General features: G+C 43.9%; 1 protein-coding gene across 2 annotated transcripts in view; it reads right to left on the bottom strand.

Annotated features, from left to right (window-relative positions):
* Nucleotides 1–16684, bottom strand: part of nlgn2a (neuroligin 2a) — a 243272-nt gene extending 226588 nt beyond the window's left edge. For both annotated transcript variants that reach the window (XM_049568558.1, XM_049568557.1), the window contains exon 1: nt 15556–16684. The gene's annotated coding sequence lies outside the window, so the exon portion shown is untranslated. The remainder of the gene's footprint in view (nt 1–15555) is intronic.
* Between the last annotated feature and the right edge of the window lie 35 nt (nt 16685–16719).

Genomic DNA, 16719 nt, shown 5'->3' on the forward strand with positions numbered 1-16719 from the left:
ATGGCAGCAGGGAGGTGGTAGAGACGAAATCTACCTAAACTCCTAAACTACCATATGGGCTGAAATACAGTGAATTTGACTCTTATAAAAATAAAACAATAAAAACACACACATAGATACAACTAAATAAAACATTAAGTAAAGGTATGATAAATATTAAATGCGACTGTCAATAGGTGGTCCTTATGCATGTTGGGGGGAAGGGTACTACAGAGATACGAAACAGGCATGAAAAAGCCCTCCCCCCTGGTCTGATGCTGCGTACTTACAGCTGGGGCTTCGAGGCTGGCGTCAGCTGAACAGAGCTTTATGATGATGACTGACTGCGAGTCATAATTTACCACCACTTCACTGCTTCCAGGTTGCGGATAATGGCGGGGATTAAGGTACAGTAGGTGGAAAGGGGAGGGTTTTCAAGGAGCGGTGTGTCATGAAGTCTTCGCACAAGGTACTCCATAGCTTGAGATAAGCTCTTTATATGAATCTTGTAGAAGTGTCACAGCTAATATGTATGGAGTTTTGAGGGTTATGGTTAAGCATGTTTCTTTACAGGGAACATTTCTTTCCAACTTAATGCCATATCAGTTATTGTATTCTTACCAATCAAGTTGTTGCAATGTACTCTGAAATCATAATACTCCAAAATCTGGATGATTTAAATGATTTGGGAGCATCTTTAAACTCATGCTGCCACTTTTGCAGGCTAACTAGCAGTGTTAACTAAAGAACACACTGCTATGCTTTCAGGGTGGATCTCACATTACTACTACTATTTACAGTATACTGCACATGCCAAGAAATACACTGTAATTAAATCAAGTCAGACAAATGAAACTACTGCAGATGCATTTTGCACCCAAGTGTCGGTAGCCAACAATGCTATTTACACTCACATGTAAATTCCTGGGTGTCAGAGCAATGTCAAAATATGACGATAACACAAACGGGTCTATTGTGTTATCTGAAAATTTAGTCTAGAAACACTAAGCCAACGTTGACTCACACTGGACTTGAACCTCAGTCAACTGTGTGACAGTCCCATGCTTGATTCATTAATCCACCACATCTTGTTCCCTTGATGGACTGTGTCACTCTTTGTACTACATGATGTGACTTTCTGGCAGTACATTTGTGAGTTCTTTCTCGTAAATTTAGCTCTTTAATCTCAAAGAATATCCTAGATTGGATAGCTACGTGGTTTGTTTACATAATGTAACAGGAGTGCATATCTAAGGGATTCGGTATGGACAGAGAGCTATGAAATTACACAATACAGTAGTTGGACACTTGTTTGCAGTTAGGATCCTAGGCCAAGGTTTCATGTTCCACTCAGGGGCAGCTGCTGAGTCAAGTGCGACATCTGGTAAAATTGGGTATATCAATCTGGTGTGGTGTTTGGCTTCATGTCAAACCAGTTTGAACACTGGACCAACCTCGAGTACTAGTACTACCTACATACTTTCATGGACAAAATTCCCAAACTTTTCCATGACTTTTCAAGGACCAACGATACAGAATTTTTTTTCTTGCCCCACTTGCCTGGCATTTTTCAAACACAGGGTTCCTATACATTTGGAATTTCAAAATTCCATACTTTTCCATACCCTAATTTCCAGACTTCTCTGTGTTTTTTTTTCCCCCAAAGAATATGCAACATCTGAGTAAATATATCAGTGTATCATATTTCACATCATATTTAATTATTCTTAATAGGCAATCGTAGCCAAGTACCATAATGGCATGCAAAAAAAACTCAGGTAAGTTCAATGTCTGGGCTGAGGCAAAAAGGTTGGGACTCTGGGTCCAAGCGATGCAGTAACGAGACGTCTGTGTTTTTCCTTTCATGTGGCTCAGAATCACCCTCTCCCCCATGTTGGCGATGTCAGATGATTTCACACAAAGCTTGCATCTAGCTCTGTGTGTGAATTGGGAATCCTTGGCCAACCAGTATTTATATACGTATTGTCAAGCCATCCATCCAAAAACTTGCATCTACCCTTTATGAACCACGTGAAACTCATCTTCTTGTCGAAGGTGCAGTGCTGGAGTGAAACTTGATACCTGGGGGGCTGGAGGAGGGTCATGGGACAGCGGACTGGACATACCACTTGTCAATCAGGTAAAAGGGATGGGATGTTTTCTGAGACGTTTGCTCTCACACAAACTGTGCTTGGCCCGGCATAAAACACGATCCGGATTGATTAAATTATTTTAGGAAATACCTAATTTTCTATTTTAGAAAACAGTATTTTAGAACAGTGGTAATAGTCTGGAAACATAAATATTTTTCCATACTTTATTTTTCATTTTCCATACTTTTTAATACCTGGAAATTGATGAAATTTATTTCCATACTTTCCATACTTGCGTAGAAACCCTGCAAACTAGCAGGGATACAGGAAGGAAGAGGAGAAAATAATGAAACCTATTAAATGGTAAACAAAACATCACACATTGACACATATTAGAGCTACATTAAGTGGACAGCTACAGAAAATAAATTTGCCATTACGTTACATTAAGTGGAACAAAATTCCATGACTTTTTTAATACTTTCAATGACTTTGACTAACTCCATGACTTTTTCAGGCCTGGAAAATATGACTGTGAAATGACATGACTTTTCCAGGTTTTTCTTTTTTTGTTTCTGCTTTATACAGGGTTCAGTTGTTGACATACCAACCCACAGTAGGAGAACAAATACCATGACAGTCTCAGGGTCTTTAATTCTGCAGAACTGTGCATCAAAAATGTAAAATATTGTATATCCATAGAAACTTGAGGATTACACAGGTGATGAAAAGGCTGGATGTAAATAGGATGAGGCTTATTGACAAAGTCGTGGTAAATAATAATTGTAAATAAGATTCTTTATGCAGTATATAAACATGCTGACTGAAGGGCTGACAGGTATGCTAATCTCTGTAGACTCTGTCACTTGAGGGATAAAGTTCGGATGGTGTTTAATATCCCCACCCAGGCCCATGTGATAGTGTTATCACTGACCTTGACTTGTAGAACCCTTGGGAATCATTTTACTCTAATGCGTAAAACCACAATGTTTAACTTGTTCTCTGTTCAGCTCCAACTCTAAATCCCTGTCTGTCGTGACTGACCTTGAAGTCTGGCTTTGACAAGAGTAAATGTAATAGCATTATAACTGTTGTACAGAAAAGACTTGTGAGCTGGAGAGGGCACTTGGCAGATCAGATTATTCCCTAAAACATATTTACTCTTATGCTGCAGTGACAGCTATAGTGAAATATGCCCGAGGCTTGTAAACCTGCATGTGTGTGTCCTTGCTTGTGTGCATGTGCGTAACAGGCCGAGCCATGAGAGCCACTTAGGCATACTGGAGTCAACAGTCCAACACAATGCGGTCAACAATGAGGACTCTCCTACACAAAACTTCAGGTTCTCAAACTCATGTCAAATGTCAAAATATTGACAGCAGGTAATAAAAGCCATTGCTGTGCCTCAAACTATTCTCAAAACACACACGCATTTTGACAAATTTGCTCCTGGCTCTATGATGAAAAAAAAGAAAGAAATGTGTTTCCCCATTACACATACAAAAAGATGGATATACAGATAGATAACCCCATGGCGGACCCCATGAGTTGGAGCTCTCAAGTCACACATGGCAATAATATCTTCTGCAGAATATTTTTCCCTCAAGCCTTAGCAACAGTAGGCCACCACATGAGCAGAAAGAAATCCATTCACCACCCCTTGGGCATGCTCAGCTCTTCTTAGCCCTGCAGGCATTCTGTACCTTTGAATCTTCACTGTCTTTGCCTCTTTTTTATTTGCACAAGGCCACAAGGGATGGCACTACCTTCTGTATGTTTTTATTACTATTGTTAGAGGTATCCTTTCAGAAGGAACACAAGCACCATTTGCCAAGGTGACAAGGAAAATCAAATGCAACAAACATGCAAAACGGTCCCATAGTAACAGTGAGGCTACAAAAACACAGCTTTTTTAGCCATGCGCTTCTTACACCCTCTGTTGGCCTAGGGTGGGTGCCTAGGGTATCTCGTCCCATACTGATTGACTCTTTAAGTCTCTAATGCTTAACCAAAATGAGTGCAATGTGTCCCAAGGTTGACACTATTAGGTCCCACACCTCTGGCACTTGTGGAGTAACTACCGTAGTGCAGCAAAGGCCCAATCCCATTTCGTATTTAAACCCCTAAACCTTTTTTCTAGTGCCCCTTTGCCTCTCAGACTAGCATTACAAGGGATAGTGGTTGATATCTTTCCCCAAAAATGGGACAGTGCTTCAAGACCCTGATACATCATCAGTATTGTCATCGATGGTAAACAGACATAATTATGCAAAAATAGTATTATCCCACTGACATTTGCCATGGATGCTCGCAATTTGCTCACAACTTAAATTTCACACTATTAATTGATCAAACAAGTTATATAATAAAAAAGAAGAAGTTAAATTTCGGGCATCATATGTCATTACAGAGAGAATGCGACACAGAAATATGTCAAAATCCCTGACTGCTATGAACAAACCAGCAATAAAAATGTGACATTAGCTAGCTTGTTAGCCACTGAGACATCAGCATACTACTAGCGTTTTTTTAGGGGTTATTTTTTTGTTATTCTTTCTATAAACAAAGGGTCCTCAATACATTGAAACGACTTTAAGCTAAAATATACTGGTTATCATCATTTTAAAATCTTTAATAACAAAGACAATACATTTGTGGCTTTCTTTTGTCGCTTGTGCAGCCATCTTGCCAATGATTTCTCAACACTCTGTTTGAAAAACCTTCATTTGAAGGGCCATGTAACCCTAAACTTCACCCTACCCTACTATCCCAACAAGAATCAGGACACCCTACCCCTGCACAGTAATGTGCAAAATGGAGGGGTAAGGGCTAAGTGCAATGGGCAAGGGGTGTATTGGAACTGAGCCAAAGATATGATCCTTCACTGGCTTCCCTTCCAGTTGGTACCTGTCAAAGTTGTTGATGAAGCACCCCCACCCCACCGTCGACTGAAGCACCACAGCCGAGGAGCAAACCCAGCTCACTATGGTGGTGGGTAAGTATATTTCCCTCATGCCACAAAGGCGCTACCCCATGTGAGCTTTATTGTGACAAAGCTCTTGTCACTACACTCTAAACAGAAAATATTTGTCCTTATATGCATCCCCCTCTGCAGTTTGCCAAAGCATTCTATATTTAACACACTTCCACAAGCGCACATATAGCTTCTGGCTCAGTTAAAATTCCCATCCCTGGCTGTGGCTCTAGCAGAGACCTGGGGATAGGAATGAATCATGTACCGGGGAGCCAAACCTTTAAATCAAACCATCCACCCACACTGAATCGGACCATAGATAACACATGTTCCTGGTTTGGATCCATTTAACACCCCTGAACACTCCGTTAGGCAATGATGAAAACTAGACAAGGTGCAAAGGGTGTGACGCACCATGGGGCACACGTTATAGACATAAGGGAGGGTAAGGGTGAATGGAATTTAGGAGTGGAGCACAGACTGCTGAAAGGATCAGCAAAGGTCAGTCAAAGGAGGTATGGTAATAATAAGAGGAAAAGAAGGGGTAAATGGAAAAGAGGGACAACGAAAGAGGTTGTGGTAAAGAATTAAGATAAGGCGGAACTTGTTAATGGGTATCAAGAGATGTAAACAGGAAACTGAGCAAGGAGGCAGGATAGAAATGGAAGAAATAGGCAAGAGGATGTTGAGGAGGTTGTTATAATGGCCTCCCTCCATAATGATCACTGAGATCCTCCTAATTGGGCAAATCTCTGAGCAGGCACCCAGCACCCTGCTCTGGAGAACAGGTCAGACAGAGAGCAAGAGAGGGAGAGACGGAAGGAAGGGGGAAAACATTTACAGACACAAGGGGGGTGCCATGAAAAGGTTGAGCTATGTGAGTCTAATGAATTGAGGGGTTGTACAAGGGCAGCATTGACCTCCAACTCCCTGCTCCCTACTTGCCTTAATTCCTCTTTCCACGCTCAACAGCTTTCACTACCCCGTTGTAAATCTACGAGCAGCTGAATCGACTTAAATTTTGAAAAATACATTCGACTTTGGATGATGACACAACTGAGGCTTAGGGTGACCCAGGGACCTTGTTTGGAACAGTGTGGCCAATAAAAGATGGCTCTGGGTGAGAGAAGGGGAAGAGTGCTCTTTGAGGGCCTCTCCAGAGGACTAATTTATGAGCATCCTGATCAATGGGTTAATTAAGTGGAGAGAGGAGAAAATGGAGAGGGCAGGGGTGGCCTGAGTGGCCAGTGGTAAAAAAGAAAAGGGGAGGGATGGAAGGCCAAATGGGAGGAGGTTAGGAGGGTGATGACAAGAGGTAGACAGATTTTGGCAGGATGTGGAGCCAACTGTGTGAGTACAATTTGTGCGCTTAACTAAATTGACTGGACCATCCAATAATTCTCTGATGGGAATTTCTTCATGTTGGTGATGATTATGAGCTATCGGCTCACCTAGTTGAATCAATACTACTCCACCTCTTCAGATTTGTCAAAGTCGTGCAAAATAAGATGTCAAGAACACAATCCATGGGGCAGTCTTTCAGAGACCTTTGGAAAATCAATTCAGATATTTACTCGTCAAAAAAAATCTCAAAAGGAGGAATAAACGTGTCAAGCACACACATCAACCGCACTTACACAAATGCACACGCTTGCAGCTGTTCTGTCTTCCAGAATGTGAAGCACGTTCTCCAGTGAGAGGGATAGAGCTCATCCTTTGAAATGTTTATTCCCCACAAAAGTAGAGAGAGAGAGAGAGAGAGAGAGGCAGTGAAAGAAACAGGGCCAGAAAATCCTGCTGACTTGCAGCCTTCTAAATCGCCGCCCCCTTCTCCTGTTCCCCTTCTTATTTCCAAGTCTCTAGAGTTTAAACCCAAATGGAAAGAGATTGTTTCATGTTGGCACCAGGGGAGTTGTGGTTGCTTTTTTCCCAGGTCTTCATCTTTGCAGAAACCCCCCCATCCCACCACATTCCACTATCTAAAAGCGATACACGTTAACATATATCCCAGAAAAGCAATCTCACCACTCATTAGCCAACACCACTAGCATGTGATCAAGGTTACACTCCCTTACCCTGGCTAATTAAGGTGACAAGGCCCAATCGTTCTTCCTCTAATGGTGAGCTGTTCTCTTTACATCCCACCTATACATTCCTGTCCCTTTTACCTTTATATTGCATGCTTCCTATACTTGTGCTCCTAATCTCCTACATTCCTACTGTGATCACTTTTGCCCTCTAAAATCTTGAATGTCTTACCACAAAATCCCTTTTCCTCTTTCTTACCCCTTCCAGACAGTCAGAAGGGACATATGAAGGGCACTGCACAGGGAAGATGAGTCATTTCCACCAAGGTACTGTAGCCTGAGGGTAGCAGATAAGTGCACTCAATAAAGTTCGGTACGAGTCAGAACACTGACATTTATGTTCTCGGTGCTGTGAGCTGCTACCTGTGCAAGTATAGTCCGCGAAAATCTGCTCATGCAGGATGTTTGGCCCAGGAGTGATCCACACAGATTGGAATTTAGCCCCTCTTTCCTGCTACCATTTGTCAGCTGAGGAATTGCTGCAGCCTTGAGAGACAGTGTGAAGAGCCACAGATGAATGATTCAACCAACACGCATTGTTTTCTATGAAGGATGGAGGATACACATGCCGCATCCTTAAATATTAAGAGAAAACAAAGAGGAAGTGCCTTTAGTTAAAACAAATCAAAGGAGAAAGGCGTGCCAAAGGTTTTGAGGCGTTTGCTCTTTAGTGTGTGCACAAAGGCAGAACCTTTCACTGTGTGTGTTTGTGTGCACATGTGTGTGTGTCCCTGTTCATCCCGGGGGTTAGTGTTTTCTTTGCTGATTGTGACAATAACAGCGACGATCATTGCCTGCTTGGCATCATCGAGCGCAAAAGTGTAACACTGCCATTCTGGCGCTCATTCATCAATGTCATGCCTCCGCTTTCGTCCCTAACCAGCACACACACACACACACACACACACACACACACACACAAATACACCCAGAAACTAGGAAGAGCCTGTCACGGAAGAGACATCCTAATTCACTATGTAGGCTTATTCTTTTCATTAGCGTCCGCCATCACGACAGCTAAAGCCCAGCAGCCTAACAATGCATCAACTGGAGCTCGACGGCATACAGAAGTACTCGAAACGCTCCATTTGTTTAGAGGTGGAGAGGTTGAGGCTCAATTCTAAGAGTGAGGTTGAAGAGGTGGCGTGCAACTGTACACACATGCACGCACCTAACCCATCCACTCCTTAACAAGTCATAGCAGTAGAGGAGGTAGTGACTATGTTTCTGAAAACAGCTCACCCGGAGCTCCTCCAGGCAGCACTCATAACAGCGGCAGTAACCCCTGGGAGATCGACAGCAGCGACTGGTATCTCTGCATCCTCAAGTGTCGCTATTAGCCGCCAGCTCTGGCCGTGTCTCGAACCCAACCACCGCAACCCAACGTTACTTAAGTAAACAGATGGACATCAAATGGATAACGGTACGGGACAGCCACCGGCTATGCCGCCATGGAGGCTCATTAAGTTTGACTGACTGAGACACCACACACTAGCACAAGAGGGAAATGTGTGTGTTTTATAACAACCCTTCATCATTATACAGTGCAGCCACGGTGATAACACTCCAGCATGTTGGCCAACACAGCAACTACTGCTGCCGCTTCCTTTGCCAGCATTACCATTCAACCGGTCTTTCTCTAGCTAGTTGTTAGGGCTTTGGCTGACAGCTCATACTAATATGTGCGGTGGTGTGTCAGCCCATACTAATGTGTGTGCAACAGCAGGGATGAGGTAGCATATAGCAGATGTTAAGAGTGCAAAATAGAGATGGTGGTGTTGTAATGTGGCATCCCTCTCCCTCCCTTTCTCTCTCTCCCTCCCTCTCTCTCTCTCCCTGTTGTACAGTATGCTCCCTCACAGCTTGCTTCTCCTGTTTGCTCTCCAGCTCGCTACCTCCGCTCTTTTCCATTTCTTGTGACACCCGCGGTCACTTGACTTTCAGAGCACATCCTCTCCTCCTCTCTCTGTATGTGTCTGGGGTAAGAGGGCAGGGATAGCGGCCTGCCTACCTGCATGTCTCCAGACCCGTTGACCCCGGAGCTTGTTTGCGATGCTGAGGATTTACTATGGAGTGCCCGCGAGGATGTGGCTACTCCTGACCTTGAGATGCTGTCAATACCATAATTCACTCAATTTCTCTGCGTCACCATTGATGGCAAATTATAACAGGCAGCGTGCGCTTGTGAGACAAAGATGCAATGCGGTGCTGTGTATGGGAGACAGCACGAGACTGTAATGAATAACGTGGGGGGGAACAAAAAAGAATATTTCATAAACACATTAATCTCCAAAGTTATGTTGCAGTGAGATTTGTGTATAAAATCCCTGGAGTATGAAAAGGGATTGCAGAGGGATATTAAGGACAAAAACAAAGCACACAGGTAGACTTTCCATGGATGCACCAGAGAAATACAGGGAAGGCACTCAGTATGCCAGAGGGATCAGCTGCACCGCTCAGAGCAACATGGATTCCAACTGTCAGTCAATCTGATTGGCCAGAAAGCAGGATGTATTTAATCCCGGCTGTTGCTGACTCCAGTGCTGTTGATTCCATCAAATCTGTATCACACTTTCTATTCAGGACCTGACTCTGCAACACAGAGGCATGAAATCCCATTCTAGCCTCTATTATGGATGGAATTATTTGTTCAAAAATTCACTCAACAGTGGTTTTAATCTTTGCAGGTTTTCTTGTTGTCAGAGAGAACGTGGCGCTGTATCCAACCTCCTGCGCTGTCTCACTCGAGAGGGGAGTTAGAGGTTCGGAGCTGGCTGATGGGTGTTCTGGGTGGCTTCACAGTGTCTCTGTGCCTTCCTTTGGCTTTTATCTCTTTGAAGAAAAGAGGAGTAAATGTTCATTGATCTTGGCTGGTGGTCAGCGCGGCTCTAGCGGGAGGCGGAAGGAGTGGCGATGTGAAGGTTGTCGCCGCTGTTGGCTGGAGACTCGGGAAGCGAACATCAGGTTTATTTCGATCAAAATGTATCAGAGAGTGTTCGACCTTGATCTAACCTTAATGAGCCCACAGGGGACACTACGGCACTGCTCGCCTCTGGTTGACTGACGACATGGGCGTTTGAAGACAAACGGAGGAGACGGAGGACGGGGTGTTTGGAGGGAGTGTGTGAGGGGAAGGCAGGAGAGACAGAAACGATAAGTGGGGACAAACAAAATGCTGCAATATAAAAAGAGAAAGAGGAGGACTGAGACAGAGAGAAAGAAAGAGGAAAGATGGAGCTGAGACAAGTAATGGCTCTAACCTCTCGTCTCCATCTTGCACCCCAGAGAGCAAAGATCTCATTCAACAGGCTCAGACAAAGCAGAGAGATGGGCCACTGTGGAGGGACTGTGGGAGACCAGGACTCTGAGAGAATGGCAACAAAACAGACACACTGACAAGCTGCGCAGGGAAGATGGAGGTACTTTGCTCAGAGAACAATCATCAGCAATATGATTTCATCATCTATCTTCAATAACGCTAATAGAAAATTGCCAGCATTCACTACCACATATGCAAGAACCGCAAAAAAATAACAAAAATAGACATACAGCTTTTGAAGATGTTTTTTTTTTGCCAGCTGCAAAAATGGAGTAAATAAGGCATGCTAATGCTTAGGTTTGCTTATTTTGAATGGGATAAAATATTTGGGCATAACGATTTCATGACAGGATTCTGCACAGCACCAGAGAACGTTGTTTACTGGGCTTAATCATAAAGGAAAAAATGCAGCCTCCAGCAATTTGGACATTGCAGCAGTCAATATGGTGATGTCAGTTGTTTTTTGATTAATTTTTTGCCGTCTTAATATACACAGACACAAGAAGAAGCACTCATACAAACCAGCGAAAAAACAAACAAAAGCTTCAGGTTTAAAATCTTTGCGGGGCTTATCCTTCCAAAAAGATGCTGCCATAGCAACAACACACACTTGCAAAAAAAAACAAACAGCCAGACTCCCTTTGAACCAAATAAATGAGTCGGCCACAAATGGTTGGAGAAGAGAAACAAATGAATGCACAAATGAGGAATAAAGGCAATAAAGGAGTCGTGTGGAGCTGTAAAGATTGGTCAATTAATCAATTTTGGGATCGACAGATAATTCATTGCAAACTATGTTGATAATCATAAAACTATAACATTTCCAGCTCGTCAATTGTGAGGATTTGCTGCTTACCTTGGTCTTGCATTATAGTGAATTTAATATTCCTGGGTTTGGAAATGTTTGTTGGAAGTAAAAAGACGTTTGATTAGGTCACCTTAGGCTCTAAGATATTGTAACAGGCTTTTCTCACTGTTTTCTAATGCTTTGGGTTGGGTACCAAACTCTGTACTTTTTCTTTACAGACCAATTTACATCAGTGCTACTGAGTGACGATTCCCATTAAATCAATCTATACCAAATTTTGGTACCTGGGAGCACATCTGGGTGAGAAAGTGAGCCGAATTCCTGCTGCTAGGTGACCACTGGAGCTGATCGCAGCCACTCTAGACAATGGAGGGCGGATAAAAACAGGGTGTGCAGCTGGAACGCGGGGCAGCAGTGAAGGGGGAAACCTTCCCCACATGCCCCAAGCAACAGATACACATTTATTTTAATCTATGCAGCTGTCTGCACCAGCCCCATGCAGGCTCGACTCTTAGCTGTGTCACGTGGGCGTTACCTCGACCTGAAGCGTTCATGTAGGCTTCAAGTCTATTTTTCTGGAAATACACACGTAAATGCGAGGTTAATGCCAATTAAAAAGGCACTGTTTATATATTTATCTACATTTTGCGACCGAGGCGGAGCAGAGTGTGCTGTCTCTGAAGAGACTAACAGAGCAGCACACCCTGCTCTGCTTTGTAATGCCATAGACTCTGCATTTTCATCCAGAAGCTCGGAGTTTGGACTTATCTTTTACAACTAGAAATACATTTGTGTCATCACAGAGAGAATAAGGTACCAGAAAAAGGTACTCTTGGGTACTTGTACCAAATTCCAGGCGCCAGTACCAGTTCTGGTATCGTTATCTATTTAAATGTAAACGATACCCAACACTATTACAGACCAAACAATTCATCGACACGAGGTGTGTCGTAAAGGTGTGCAAATCAGTAAATCAATCAAGGTGTGTAAATCAGTGTGTAAGATTTAGGGATATTTAGTGGCAGACCTGGTAAACGCACTGAGTAAAGCAGTTTCACGTAAAAAAAACAAGCAGTGCTTGTTGCGACAAGGGCTTCTAACTACAGTGGCCAATGAAAACGGTAATGGCCCTATCTAGAGCCAGTGTTTGGTTTGTCCAGTCTGGGCAATTGTAGAAATGGGGCGGTGCAACATAGCGATCACCACAAACAAGAACCCACTCTCAATATAGATATAAACTGCTTATTCTAAGGTAACAAATACACAATGATTCTTATTATCAGTTGTTTATACACTACAGAATATATACTTATCATATTATATTCCATTTCTGCCAGTATATCCCCCTAAATCCTACACGCTGGACCTTTAATTGAGGAAACATTCTACAAAATAATTGCAGCCCTAGAACCATGCAGACTATATGTGGTCTTACAAAAGCATACTGTCTTTGGCGGAGGAGGGAGGTAGTCCAGAAGTGGAATTCATTCAATGGGTAGAGAGCAATAGCCTACACATGACAACAAACATATGGGTGATTACATGGGGAGCCTGGTGCTCAAGGGAGAAGGGGAGGCATATTCCCATTGTGAACAGCTTATTGTCAATTACCAAGCCTTGCCATATAAAAAAAGAGCATCCATTGTGGAGCTATTCCATTTAATCAGCTTTATTTTGTACTGGAGAAGCAGAGAAAAACAGGGTTTGGTGATGGAGTTTAATAGTATGGCAGATGCAGTCAGAGCAACAGGTACGTGTCAGAGAATCTGCAGAAACATTCAGCATCCACTCATAGAAGGATTCCCAGGGACACAGAATACTGTTACTTCCATAAATTAGCTGTTCATTAACCGTGTGTCTGTCTAACAAGCTGCTCTCAGTCACCTTTTCTAAACAGACCCTTCAAATGTGCAAACAGGTTGAGAAATTATTCAATTTTCCATCAATTATACAACAGCTAACTGTACAGTTTGTCACATTGGAACCTTATTCTCGCTGTCGGGGAAATAAAATGATGCCAGCAGTCCTGAAAATACATTTGTGCGCCTTCAAAGCAATGACTGACACACATAGTTCCCTTCCCCGGCTTCTCGTAACAGGAGGGAGATTTGAACAACAGCGCCTCCCCGAGGACCTGTGTGTTCAGCCAGCCTTGGCTTTACTAATTCATTTCGAGTTTGCTAAACAAACATTTCAAATCACCAGCATTCATCAGACGAGTCTCAAGCTCTCTAGTCAACACGTCAGCTGCCATAATGCTGAAGATTTTTCACACAGATGACACCTCTCACCTAAAATTAGCAGCCACTGCTGTCATCTCCACAGTCAGAAAACATCCGTATGCACGGGGGGACCTGCTGTCACCGATTTATCCACAGTAAAAATAAATAGTGAGGGATAAAATTAGCCGTAAACGGACAGGTAGGGCTTTTAAGGACTGCTAAAGTGTGGTTGTGTGCGATTGTGATGGCTATTTCAAACCACCCTGTCACAACACTAGCCTGCATCTGTTGACTGCTTGGCGACCCGCGCTAGGAGCCATCAATCTACCCGACAAAGCGCTTTAAACGCTTCAGCCCCATCTGCCTCCAGCTTTGCTGCACCTTGCCCAGGATGGATGGCATTGAGCAATGCTTTCAGGGGTCTGCATGCAATTTGCTTGGGACACACACAGAGAAAATGAACAAATTCTCGCATGCAGGGTGCTCAGATACATAAAGTAGTGTGCACAGGCCTCTTTGACAAGGCCACCTGGCATTTATGTTTTGTAAATCAGCCACTGACCCAAAATGAATTAGGATACACCATATTGCACTGCTGCAGAGGTTTCTGTTTCTCCCATTCTGTGTGCATATTCCTCTTTAACACACAAATGCCTGCAATCACTCTACGCAATGCATTAGCCTGCCACCTTTATCTCCTTTAAATATCTCCACAGGTCTTCAAAATTTCAAGCCAGCCACCATCCAGATAAATAACAACTCCTCTGTGACAACATCTATTTAGCACAAGGACAGTTGCACATTTTTTCCCCCCGCCTCCATTAAAATGCTTTCTCCCCACAGAGGAGATGTCCCTATCTGCTATATAGGGCAGGCTGGCTGCCTAAACCAAGGAGAGAAGCCGAGCTGAGCTGAGCTGAGCGGAGCTGCCTTCCCCTTCTCGTCGCTGCAGATAAGAACAGAGGTCTTCTTGTCCCTGCTGAATTCTATCATCTAGCAGGCCCTGCCGATCCGAATGCCCCACAACACCAGCCACAGCATATAAATGCGCCCCATTCTTCGTGCTGTGTGTGTGTATGTGTGCATTTATGTGTGTGTGTGTGTGTGTGTGTGCGCGCGTGGAGGGAAGCATTTAGAGGAATATGTTCTCATGGCCATGGCGTTTCCTGGGTCTTTTGAGTATAAAGCCCCCATGAAGATCATATTAAGTTGAAGGATGATTTTAACTGTTGAAGGGGGACCTTTGTGAGTGTGTGTACGTTCATCATTTCAATCCCGTCTGCAACACAGGCTGGTTTGCTTGTAAAAATTCCCATTCCACTCCAATTCATTTCATTATTACCCCAGACAATACACAATTAAGGAAGGGCAAAATGATCGCCATATGTGCAGTGACTTATCCGGCATTGGTGCAATCTCAGCCAAGCACTTTGATTAATAAGCTACAAATTCTGCATGTTACGAGGACAGAGGAACGAGCTCGGGCTGACTGAATAGCAGCCTCTGTTTCTCTCAATCCACCAGAGGAGCTCCGAGTCCAAGTCCTTATTAATGGTACAGAGGATACATCACCGTTATGAAGGATGCATCGAGTCTGTCACAAATACACATGCATACAACATACAACAACATGCTGCAAGATCCAACAGATGGGGCAAAAAACTGTTCAAGTACAGGATGAAATTCACTGCAGACATGTTTTGGACAACTCCAAATGCATTTTTTTCAAGAAGCCTGTTGACAACATTGATCTCCATTAATTTTCCAAAAATATATGTTTTAGAAATGACACATAGGCAACAGATATCAAATGTTTGCAAAGAAAAATCCCTCATTTTAGTCCCAATTTGTTGATTGTGATCCTCATTTCTTTACATTTCTTATTGTAGGTGTCAGACATCCCTCGAGCATACACACATAAACACACACACACACACACACACACGCATAGTTAAAAATGCTAATTTAATGCAGATTAGGGGAGATGATCAATAGGAACAGTGTGTAACTCGGATTTTTTGGTAAGAATAGTCTCAGTAGAAATTAGCATTGACCATGCAAACCTCAGCCTACCTGTTAATTTGTGATCCACGGGTGCTGGTGGGGTGCCAGATTCCCACTGATGTTTTTTTTCCTGAGATTCCTCCTTCTCCTCCGTGTCCTCTTCACTAAACCTTCCTCCAGCAGCGGTAAATGTCAAGCAAGCAAAAAGTGCTTGTTTCTAAAAAACAAATAAAAAAAACCCACCACCTTCAAAAATGTCCCCCAGACAACACTGCCTCGTTCAACCCAGGTGGGACTTCATGACTGGAGACAATGACAGTGGAGTCTGAATACCAAAAATAAAGCTACTGCATCACACAGCACATACAGCAGGATATAGTATGGTTCCCCATCCGAAGAGCAGGCTCGGCTCAGTCCCCGTCCTCTCCAGCACGCCAATATATTAATTAATTTCCCGGCTGACAGTCCGGTTTGCCTCGGGAAGAATGTCTGTTTTTATCGAGGCCTTAATACGACAAAAATAACCCCAAAATAAGTCGTATCTGCGGGGTCTCGGCAGATTTGACAGCCGGGAAGTATCACCTGTGTTGACCAATGGTCGCAGCTCCTCAGTGTTTTTTGAGCGTTTCTCTGGGACGTCGTCGATAAATCCTCAATAAATCCCCTCAAGGAGACCTCCGACACCGCAGAGCACCGCTTCGAGTCACGGTGCAAGCTTCGCCTTGCTTCACCTCGTCTCGGTTAACGGCGGACACAGACTGCGCGGTCTTCCGGTAGTCTTGTGTGGGGGAAAGATGCTGCCTCCGCTGCCGCTGCCGCTGCTGCTGTGTGGATGCCGTGACCGCCTCGGCTAGCTGTCGCGCGCCCGCGCACGTGCGCACCCTCGCAAGCACACACGCTCGTTCCCGGCGCGTGACGCGCGCCGCAGTGTCCTCCCTAGCAAGCTGGTCGCCTTGGCAACGCTTTCCTCTGACCTCAATATGGTCGCTTTTTTACTAAAAAATGTGTCGCGTTTACCTCCGTTTCTGTTACGTTGGCGGCGCGCGCTCAAGTTCACTCAGTAGTGGGAGTACGTATTCACCCCACAGTGAGTGTCGCAGGGTCGATGTCCATCTTCTCACGCAGAGAGATGAGAAAAATTAGTGCTGAGGAGTTTCATTTTTTCGGCATCCCTCTCCTCCTCTCCTCCTCTCCTCCGCTCGCATCCAGCCGGGCAGATCTGCATCAGCATGA

Source organism: Epinephelus fuscoguttatus, linkage group LG23 (genome assembly GCF_011397635.1).
Source record: "Epinephelus fuscoguttatus linkage group LG23, E.fuscoguttatus.final_Chr_v1".
NCBI lineage: Eukaryota > Metazoa > Chordata > Actinopteri > Perciformes > Serranidae > Epinephelus > Epinephelus fuscoguttatus.